We start from the raw sequence: 11,735 nt of genomic DNA on the forward strand, positions 1-11,735 counted from the left end.
AGCATGGAATATTTTTCCATCTTTTTGTGTCTTCTTCAATTTCTTTCATGAGTGTTCTGTAGTTCTTAGAGTATAGATCCTTTCCCTCTTTGGTTAGGTTTATTCCGAGGTATCTTATGGTTTTTGGTGCTATTGTAAATGGAATCATTTCTCTAATTTCTCTTTCTACAGTTGTGTTGTTAGTGTATAAGAAAGCAACTGATTTCTGTGCATTGATTTAGTATCCTGCCACATTACTGAATTGCTGTATGAGTTCCAGTAATTTGGGGGTGGAGTCTTTTGGGTTTTCCACATAAAGTATCATGTCGTCTGCGAAAAAGGAGAGTTTGACTTCTTCTTTGCCAATTTGAATACCATTTATTTCTTTTTGTTGTCTGATTGCTGTTGCTAGGACTTCTAGTACTATGTTGAACAATAGTGGCGAGAGTAGGCATCTTTGACGTGTTCCTGATCTTAAGGGAAAGGCTCTCAGCTTTTCCCCACTGAGGATGATATTTGCTGTGGATTTTTAATAGATGGATTTTATGAACCTGAGGAATGTTCCCTCTATCCCTATACTCTGAAGACTTTTAATCAGGAAAGGATGTTGTATTTTGTCAAATGCTTTTTCTGCATCAATTGAGAGGACCATATAGTTCTTATCCCTCCTCTTATTAATGTGTTCTATCACACTGATTGATTTGCGAATGTTGAACCACCCTTGCATCCCGGGGATAAATCCCACTTGGTTGTGGTGGATGATCCTTTTAATGTATTGTTGGATCCTATTAGCTAGGATTTTGTTGAGGATTTTGGAATCCATATTCATCAGGGATATTGGTCTGAAATTCTCCTTTTTGATGGGGTCTTTGCCTGGTTTGGGGATTAAGGTAATGCTGGCCTCATAGAATGAGTTTGGAAGTTTTCCTTCTGTTTCTATTTTTTGAAACAGCTTCAGTAGAATAGGTATTATTTCTTCTTTGAATGTTTGGTAGCATTCCCCAGGGAATCCATCAGGTCCTGGACTCTTGTTTTTTGGGAGGTTTTTGATCACTGCTTCAATCTCGTTACTGGTTATTGGCCTATTCACGTTGTCAATTTCTTCCTGTTTCAGTCTTGGCAGCTTATAGGTTTCCAGGAAGGCCCCCATTTCATCCAGATTGCTCAGTTTATTGGCATATAGTTGTTGATAATAATTTCTAATAATTGTTTCGATTTCCTTGGTGTTAGTCGTGATCTCTCCCCTTTCATTCATAATTTTATTAATTTGGGTCCTTTCTCTTTTCTTTTGGGTAAGTCTGGCCAGTGGTTTATCGATCTTATTAATTCTTTCAAAGAACCAACTTCTAGTTTTGTTGATCTGATCTACTGTGTTTCTGGTTTCTAATTCATTGATCTCTGCTCTAATCTTAATTTTTCTCTTCTAATGTGTGGCTTAGGCATCGTTTGTTGCTTTTTCTCTAGTTCTTTATGGTGTAGAGTTAGTTGGTGAATTCGGGGTTTTTCTATTTTTTTGAGTGAGGCTTGGATGGCTATGTATTTCCCCCTTAGGACCGCTTTTGCAATATCCCATAGGTTTTGGACCAATGTGTTTTCGTTCTCATTGATTTCCATGAATTGTTTAAGTTCTTCTTTGATTTCCTGGTTAACCCAAACATTCTTGAGCAGAGTGGTCTTTAGCTTCCAAGTGTTTGAATTTCTGCCAAATTTTTTCTTGTGATTGAGTTCCAGTTTTAAAGCATTGTGGTCTGAGAATATGCAGGGAATAATCTCAATCTTTTGGTATCAGTTGAGACCTGATTTGTGACCCAGTATGTGGTCTATTCTGGAGAAAGTTCCATGTGCGCTCGAGAAGAATGAGTATTCTGTTCTTTTAGGGTGGAATGTTCTGTAAATATCTATGAGGTCCATCTGGTTCAGTGTATCATTCAAAGCTTTTGTTCCCTTGTTGATTTTCTGCTTAGATTATCTGTCCATTGCTGAAAGTGGAGTACTGAGGTCTCCTACAATTAACATATTGTTATCAATATGACTCTTTATTTTGGTTAACAGTTGGCTTATGTAGATGGCTGCTCCCATGTTGGGGGCATAGATATTTACAATTGTTAGATATTCTTGTTGGATAGACCCTTTAAGAATGATATAGTGTCCTTCTGTGTCTCTAATTACAGACTTTAGTTTAAGATCTAATTTGTCTGATATAAGAATTGCTACCCCAGCTTTCTTTTGAGGTCCGCTGGCATGGAAGATGGATCTCCATCCCTTCACTTTCAGTCTGGATGTGTCTTTAGGTTCAGAATGAGTCTCTTGTAGACAGCATATGGATGGGTCCTGTCTTTTTATCCAATCTGTAACCCTGTGCCGTTTTATGGGAGCATTTAGGCCATTCACGTTGAGAGTAATTATTGAAAGATATGAAATAATTGTCATCATGTTGCCTGTGAAGACGTTGTTTTTATAGATTGTCCCTGTAAATTTCTGTTGTATATCACTCTTGGGGTCTTTCTCCTTTTATAGAACCCCCCTTAATATTTCTTGCAGGGCCGGCTTAGTGGTCACATATTCTTTCAGTTTCCGCCGGTCATGGAAGCTCTGCATCTCTCCATCCATTCTCTTGACAGCCTTGCCGGATAAAGTATTCTTGGCTGCATGTTCTTCTCATTTAGTACCCTGAATATGTCTTGCCAGGCCTTTCTGGCTTGCCAGGTCTCTGTGGATAGGTCTGACGTTATTCTGATGTTCCTCCCTCTGTACGTAAGGAATCTCTTCCCCCCTCACTGCCCTTAAGATGGTTTCCTTAGTTTTAAGATTTGCAAGTTTTACTATTACATGCCGGGGTGTTGGCCTGTTTTCCTTGATCTTGGGAGGGGTCCTCTCTGCCTCTAGGACACAAATGTGTGTTTCATTCCCTAGATTAGGGAAGTTCTCAGCTACGATTTGCTCAAATACATCTTCTAGTCCTCTCTCTCTCTCCACTCCCTCCGGGATTCCAATTATTCTGACATTGGTACGCTTCATGGTGTCACTTATTTCTCTGATTCTATTTTCATGGATTCTGAGTTGTTTTTCCCTGGCCTCCTCTTTTCCCTTTTTATCTATTATATTGTCTTCCAGGTCGCTTATTCGTTCTTCTGCCTCACTTACCCTAGCTGTTAGATTATCTAGATTGGATTGGATCTCACTGATAGCATTTTTAAGTTCTGCCAATTCACCTTTCATTTCTGCCCTTAGAGACTCTATGTTGCCATTAATTGATTTCTCCATTCTAGCCATTGTCTTCACAACTGCTAGCCTGAATTCCATCTCCGACATCTTGGTTATATCTGCATCCATTTGTAAATCTGCAGCATAAGTCATAATCTCTGAGTTTTTTCTATTTTGGGGGTTCCTCCTCCTAGTCATTCTGTTGATGGGTGTTTGAGGGAATGTATAGAGTCCAAATTATTGACCAGAACCCAAGCAAGATGCACCTGTTTTCTTGGGACCTTAGGGTTGCTGGCCTCTTGTTTTCCCAGCCTGTCTTCTGCGGGAGGGGCCTGCCGCGCTGTTACTCAGGCAACCTTGTTTGGGCGGAGTTGCCCTGCCCCCTGTGGCGGGGGATCGGCTCAGCGGGAACCAGTTTTTGGGGCTCTTGTTCTCTTGCAGCTTTCCGCATCTCTTCCGCAAGTCAGAGCAGAAGAGACTGTTTCCAACCCTCTGTCTCAGAGCAGAGAGACCGCAGTCTTTTTTTCAGTGAGCTCTCCAGGCCACACTGTCTCCGTTTCTGTCCGTGCTGCTATAAACTGCAGTGGCCTGGGTTGTGCGCCCCTCCGCAGCGCCTCCAGTCCTGCCTCCAGGTCGGGGCACATCTCTGCCCTTTGTGCTTCTAAAACTGCCAGCCGCTACCAGTTCGCATGCACGACCCCGCCGCTCCGGGTTTCCGCCCCAGGGTCTGCTCTGAAGTCCTTTCCCGGCAGCTACCGGTCAGCGAGTATGTGCCCCGTCCCCACCGCGCAAGGCTGTCGCTCACTGGTGGTGTAGGATCCCCACGGACAGGCTCACTCCCACTGCTGTTTATCCTCCGATATCTGCCCGCGGGATCAGGGCTCCCCGCTTCGTACCTCAAAACCACCGCCTGCGATATTCTGTTTGTAGAGATCCAGATCTTCTTGCATCTCAGGCTGGTTTTGTGGGTGCTCAGAGTGGTCTGGTAGATATCCAGCTCAATTCCGGGGACCAGTTGAAATAGGGTGCCCTACTCCTCCACCATCTTTCCTTCTCCCGAAAATATTCACTCGTTGAATAAATAAAAGAACAATGAATGAAGATGTCTTGGATATATATAGTATATTATAACATGCTGATTATATATATTTTATATTGAATATATATATGTTCCCATAGGGAATTTATAAAGAAAATACAAGATCCAAAGGAATGGATTAAAGACTTAAATGTAAGACTTGAAACCAGTGATTTCAGGTCTTTTACATTTAAGTCTTTAATCGATTCCAAGTTCATTTTTGTGAGTGGTGTGAGATAGGGGTCCAGTTTCTTTCTTTTTTTTCCATGTGGATATACAGTTTTCCCAACACCATTTACTGAAGAGACTATCCTTTCTTCATTGTGTGTTCTTGGTAACTTTTTCGAAAATTAGTTGACTGTGTATGTGTGTGTGGGTTTATTCCTGGGCTCTCTATTCTATTTCATTGATTTGTGTGTCTGCTTTTATGCGAATACCATGCTGTTTTTATTACTATAGCTTTGTCATATAGTTTGAACTCAGGAAGCATGATGCCTTCAGCTTTGTTCTTTCTGAAAAAGATTGCTTTGGCTAATTGGGGTCTTTTGTGGTTCCATACTATTTTAGAATTATTTGTTCTATTTCTGTGAAAATTCCATTTGAATTTGATAGGGATTACACTGAATCTGTAGGTTTCTTTGAGCAGTACTGACACTTAATATTAATTCTTCGAATCCAGAAGCACAGAATATCTTTCCATTTATTTGTGTCTTCTTCAATTTTTTCATCAGTTTCTTACAGTTTTCAGTGTTTAAATCTTTCATCTCCTTGATTAAATTTATTCCCAAGTATTTAATTCTTTTTGATGCTATTGCAAATGATATACTTTGTCTGATATTAATACAGTTATTCCAGGCTTCTTATAATTAGTGTGTCATGGTATATCATTTTTCTATCCTTTCATTTTTAACTTACCGATGTCTATGTATCTTGAAAACAACATATAAGTAGATCTTCTCTGCCTTTTAATTGGTTGTCTTGTGCTTTTACATTTAATATAATTATTGATATGGTTAGGTTTAAAGTCTACTATCATATCATACTATTGGTTTTCCATTTTTCCCATCTATCCTTTTTCTTTTTCCATCTTTTTGTGTCTCCTTTTAAATTACGTATTTCTCAGTATTATATGATATCTCCTCTCTTGGCTTGTTATTTCATTGTTCTATTTCTTTAGTGATTCCTTTGGTGGTCACATTATACATCTTTAACCTATCATAGTATACCTTCAATTGATAGTATAACATTTCACATATAATGTAAAAACCATATGTAAATATATTTCCATTTATCTTCTCCTCTGTGCTGTCGTGTGTCTTCTACATATTATAAATTCTATGCCACATTGTTACTTTTACTTCAAATAGTCAACTGCTTTTTAAAAAAATTAAGTAGAAAAATATCTAGTGTTCTTTATTCATTTATATTTGAGTTTTTCCCTTTAACCTGAATAAGTTTATTTAACATTTCTTGTAGTGAAAGTCATCACTTCTGTCATCTGAAGATATTTTATTGGGTTTAAGTTTTGAAGAAAAATTTTGCTTAATTTTAATTCTAAATTCACAGTTTATTTCTTAGCATCTTAAAACTGCCATTCTACACCAGAAGTCATAGGTGTATTGTGGGAAGCGTTTCTTTGTTTATAGCCCAGCCTCCAGTATTAAATGAACATGGTGTAAATAAAGAGGGTGGGATTTTGAAGATGACATGGCTCTAAAATGCAGGGAACAGTGCGAAGGAATTTTGTGCAACTTTTGGCAGCAATCAGCATTAGCAAGACCTCAGCTGTTCACAATAGCTAACTGGGCATTGGCTGTCTGGGTTGCCAGCTGTGAACTAGAAGTGATGTCTCTTGTCAAGTAAACATAAAGTGGTTCTCTTTTCCTCAGGTGGTGGGGCTGCACATGAGCAGTAGTTGCAGCTTTGGAAAGATGGAGCAAGAGCAAAGGAAAAAGATCTCTTCAGTTCCAGAAAGTCTCTTGAAAAATTGGAAGGCTTATCAGGCCCTCAAAGCCACTCAAGCAAAGCAGGCACTTTTGGATAAGAAGGAGCCAAAGAAAGGAAAATAACTCAAGTTTAAGCAACTGAAATGGTTCCTAAGCAATTCCTCGCTACGACAACATGACAGGGTCCACCTCAGGCCACTAGAAAGAAGTGAAACCTCACGACTAGGAAGTGCCAGATAAACATTTCTTAGTCTTTATTATATGCATCTAAGGATTAATGGGGTGAGTTTAATGGTGCAGAGGATCATTGCAAGGTTCACCTGAAGAAGATTTTTCAGTGGTGTCTTTGTCAAAGTGACCCCCCAGTCCATATAGTGGAATCTTATATGACCTGAGGATTTCCAAATCTGAAGTCTGTCTCGGAACTCATCTTGAAATGTGGACAAGGCAAGATCAAGAATAAAACCATCCTTTTGACAGACATAGTGATTTAGGAGCACCTGGGGAAGTATGGTGTTATTTGCTTGGAAGACCTCATTTATGAAATTGCCTTTCCAGGGAAGAATTTCCAGGTGATCTCTGAGTTCTTAATGCCCTTTCCATCTCTCATGCTACCAAGAATAGAGTGGGCTTCCTCAAGGAGGTGGGCTTACCTGGCTATGAAGGTGAATGCACCAATCAGCTCATTTGGCCGCTGAACTAAACCCAGAATATCTGAAAGCACAGCGTGTTGGAAGCATGCGTTTTGTTTTTTGGAATTGTTATCCAGTATTTTCAGAGAAGACTATTTTCTGTTACATCTTCAGTAACTAGAGGGAAGGGTCAGGAAAAAAATGATGATGTTCCTGGTAGGCACTTCTCATTTTATATAACCGGCACTTCCTGTTCCAAGGAAAAGTTCCAGTGTGTTTTCCACGTTGGCTGCCACCACTGCCTCTGAAATCAGCAGAGGACTCATGCCATGGAAGAGGGAGTCCTGCTATGTCACATTTTCTATACTGAGGATTAATGTTGATGAATGAATACCCAAGCATGAATACAAGACAGCAGTGGAACAAACCCAGGGATATACTTGAACCTGGGGGGCTCCTTGGGTCTTGTTTTGGAAGGAACTTGAAATACAATTACAAAGAAGAGCACAAAACAGTGCTCAATTGTCTCTGCTATGAGTCCATCATTCTAACTTCTCAGGGATGGCTTTGTGAGTTCTCAGACTTGGCTGACTCTTAAGTGTATCTGGTGGCTTCCTTATCCTAGCCCACAGTTGGACTACTTCTTTTCTCTAGTTCAGGATTTTAACCTATTCGTGGGTCTACGAAAAGGGAAGAATCCTTTTCCCAGGAAAATGCATACACTCAAATTTTTACTTGGAAGTTTGTATGTTCATAGACTCTTCTCAGGGACCCATGTACCTTATGTGAGGAAGTCCTGCACTATCAGGATTGGTCACCTGGGCCCTGACCTTGTTAGTCTCCTGTGGTTCCATGTCTGTGGAAGACCAAAGCTTACCAAGATAGCTTTTTTCCTTGGAGCCAATTGGGTGTTTCCTATTAGGAACACAGTGGTAGATTCCTGATTCTCCTAACCATCTAACTAAGGGAAATATCCACCATTTATTTCTGCTGGGTTCAAGATGGGATTTTCTTGGCTTGGCATGGATGAAGTTAGTACTCTTAGGTCTTTTAGGCCCCAGACAGGCTTAATTGGACTCTCTCCTTGCCTAGTCTAGACTCCAAAAGTACTGCTCTCTACCCTGCTGGTAATGACGTACTAGACCAACACTAAGGCTCCTGGGGACATTAGACCTAAAAAGGGGACCTGATCCTGCCTGTGTTTATCATCAGTGTCCCCCCTTCGTAGGTGGGTCTTCCTCTGCTACTGTCACTTTGTTGCCTCAATTGCTATCTGAGTAATTGGTGAGGGTGTGCCAGGCATAGGTTAAGAGTTGAAAACATACTTAACCATTGTGTCCCCTGGGCCCTTAAGATCAGCTTTGCTGCACTTTCGGCTCATGTGGCCCTCAAACATAGCTGTGAGGTTGAGTTAGAAGTATAACAATGCCTTAAAATGTACCAGCTTACGAGGTGATTAATTAAGTTGGTTGGCTCAAGAGTTAACTTGCCAGGAAAAGATGTTAGAGCTTACTCTAATAATTTAAAACACTGTGAAATCAAAGTACTTTAAAATGATGTATAGGAAAAGAGCAGTTGTGAGTGTGAAAGCCCAGGGTTTCTATCCCAGATCTGTTTTATACTAAATATAGGAATAATGTTTCCATTCTTACCTGCAAAATGGGGCTAATACAGTCTAGCATGTGTGCCTCACTCACACAATTGTTCAAGGGTTTTATGCAAAATAATAGTTTTTCACTTAGAATTCTATTTAAGTAAATAAGAGGTTATAAAAATTTTAAAAACCTGTCATTCCATTGTTTTCTAGCTTACATTGTTTCTGATGAGAATTCAGTGGATAGTCTATTGTTCCTTTCCTGTATATAGTATGTTTTTTTCTTATGGATGTTTTGAGGTTTTTATTTTTAATTTGGTTTAAAGCAATTGTGCTATAATATTCCCAGATGTGGTTTTCTTTGTGTTTATCTTGCTGTGGTTCATTCCTCCATCATGGCCAGAATGAGAAGTTGGGATTTTCAAAGCCAAATTTTTAAATGTTCACTTCTTGGCTGAGGAGATGAATATAAATATCCTTGGGAACATTAGTTATTGGGTAATAGACAATGTTCTCTGGGGGTTATTTTTCATTAAATTTGGAGACTTCTTTGACTATTATTTCTTCTAACATTTATTTTCCTGTCAAAATCTCTCTTCTCCTTCTGGAATTTTTATTCCATGTATGTTAGACGTGTGACTTTATAATACTCAACCAGTCATTGAAGCTCTGATCATTTTTTTTTTTTTGCCAGTCTTTTTTTCTTTCACTGTTTTCTATTTACCTGTCTTACAGAGCTTTTCTTTTGCAGTATACAAACAGCTTTTAAAGCTCAATTCTGCTAATTAAAAAAATTCCAGACATTTTTTAGTTCTACAACTTTCATTTGCTTTCCTCTCTCTTGTTTCCTTTTATTTGCTGAGCTTCCTCCACCTGTTCACTCATTTATTCATCTTTATTCTTAGATTTTTGACCATATTTATAATAGCTGCCTGAAGTCTTTGTCTACTAATTCCAACACGTCTGTCATCTCTTGAGTCTTTTTCTGTTGTTTCCCCCCTCTTATTTTGGTCAGATTTTCTGATTTTTCAGATGACTAGTAATTTTTACATTTTTTAAAGATTTTATTTATTTGAGAGAGAGAGAATGAGAGAGAGAGAGCATGAGATGGGTGAGGATCAGAGGGAGAAGGAGACTCCCTGCTGAGCAAGAAGCCAGATGCGGACTCAATCCTGGGACTCCAGGATCATGACCTAAGCTGAAGGCAGTTGCTTAACCAACTAAGCCACCCAGGTGCCCCTAATTTTTAAATTTTTATGATGGACAATGGAGTGCTATTGTTTAGATTCTGAATTTGTCTTCCTATAAAGAATTTTGGGCTTTATTCTGATAGAGAATTAATTTACTGATAGCTCCACATGTTTCTCCTGAGGCTTGGTTTTAAACTTTGTTAGAATGGGTCCAGAGTATCCCTTATGCTAGAGCTGGAATAATCCTCCTCCTAAATCATGACTTTTCTGGTTGTTGCAGAAGTGGACTGTCTCCCAGCACTATGTATTCTCTGGTACTTACACTCAGCTCACATTCCTGAAGTAACTACTCCTTACTAGGCTTCTCTGAGTTTGACCAAATGCATGCACAGGTACTAAGTCAAAGACTCAAGAGGACACCTATGTAGATTTCTGGGGCTTCCCTTCTGCTAAGCTTTCTTATTTCTGGTACCCTGATATGCAAATTCCAGCTGCTTCAGTAGTCCTAAACTTCACACTCTGTTTCATATGGCCAACTATTTCATATGGCTGTTCTCTGTTCAGGCTCCGTTCCCCTGGGTCAATTATAGGTAGAGCCAGAAGTTGGGATTTTCAAAATTCAGTTCATTTCCTGCTCAATAAATGATTGAATGTTCTCCAACACAGTTATCTGGTGACTGGACAATATCCTCCATCACAAAAATATATATTTATTGAGCAGTTTCTTATGCCAGGACTTATACTACATGCTTTATGTACATTTTCTCACTTAATTTTGCAAATAAATCAATTAAGTATGGGTATTCCTATTAACTCCATTTTAGAAAATAAGAAAATAAAACTTAGAGTATAACAAAGACTTGTCTAAGAATCTGTGTCTGATGATTGGTTGAGCCAGAAGTTGAACCCAGAATTGTAACTCCAGAGCAAACCTAAAAACCATGCTATGGCTGTTCTATTCCTAAACAATCTGCCTATATAACAAAAGCTGTTCTTCTAGTGAAAACTGTTTTCCACAATGGAAAATACAGCAATCTGTATGGGCTCACTACCTCTGAAAAGCCTGGTGGATGTATGTAATTGTTCCAAAATCATCTTTATTATACCCCCAGATACCCAAGAATGGAGAAACTGAAAGTCCTGCATTAGATTTTTTTCTAAAGGGAAAATATATTGATTTCATTAAACTGAAATAGGAAGGAAGGAGGGTAAGTGTAGTTTACTATTTGTCAAAAAAAGTGCAAATACAATTTTAAAAATTAATACTTGATTTTTTAGAGCAGTTTTAGGTTCACAGTAAAATTGAGCAAAAAATACAGAGTTCTCACATACCCCGTTATAGCACACAGGCAGCGTCCCCTATCATCAACATCCTGCACCATTGTGGTAAATTTGTTAGAGTCAATGAACCAAAATCCACACATTATTATCACCCAAAGTCCATCGTTTACATTTGGTTTCACTCTTTGTGCTGTGTGTATATTCTATGAGTTTTGACAAAATGTATAACAACATATATCTACCATTATAACATCATAACTTTCTAGATTAGTGAAAAAAATAAGTAGCTCTATGCTTAAGCTCAGAGAAGGCTCACTTCTACCTTACATTGAAAGCATTGTGGGAGCTCAATTATTGAGCAAAAAAGGGAAAGTGACTGCAGTCTTCGGCAAAAGCTATCAGAAAACTAAAGAATTTGTGTAGAAACACACACTTAATATTAAACAGTTTGTCACTGACTATTATTATTACTATGTACTCACTTCCAGTAACTTTTTTCCTTAGTAGAAAGGAGCAAACAGCAGAAAATAGGCTTTCTTCATTCCTGGGCCCCATGGCTTCTTGTTTTGTGTTATTTTATGCACCTTCCTCTCAAGACTTACCCTTTCATATTCTATCTCAATACATGCCATCACCATTAACCTCAACTCCCCATGCTGAAATATTAGAATCACATTTTTTCTCCCTCTTCTCCCTCTTTTTCGCCCTGCACATAACTGAGTGCTCAAGTCCTGTGAGCTCTGTCTTCAATCCAGCCCTGTTCTCGCTCTCATATTGCCCTAATTCAGGCCATTAAGTCTCTCACTACTAAAACAGAAAATTAACAATTTT

At 38.9% G+C, this 11,735-nt stretch overlaps 1 pseudogene across 1 annotated transcript; it reads left to right on the top strand.

The window, feature by feature from the left end:
• The first annotated feature begins 5,808 nt into the window (after positions 1-5,808).
• Positions 5,809-9,454, top strand: LOC116630128 (annotated as a pseudogene). Its single transcript, XR_004298881.1, has one exon. The product of XR_004298881.1 is annotated as a 60S ribosomal protein L7-like 1 (transcript).
• The last annotated feature ends 2,281 nt before the right edge of the window (positions 9,455-11,735 follow it).

Source organism: Phoca vitulina, unplaced genomic scaffold (genome assembly GCF_004348235.1).
Source record: "Phoca vitulina isolate PV1807 unplaced genomic scaffold, GSC_HSeal_1.0 scaffold3, whole genome shotgun sequence".
Classification (NCBI taxonomy): Eukaryota; Metazoa; Chordata; class Mammalia; order Carnivora; family Phocidae; genus Phoca; species Phoca vitulina.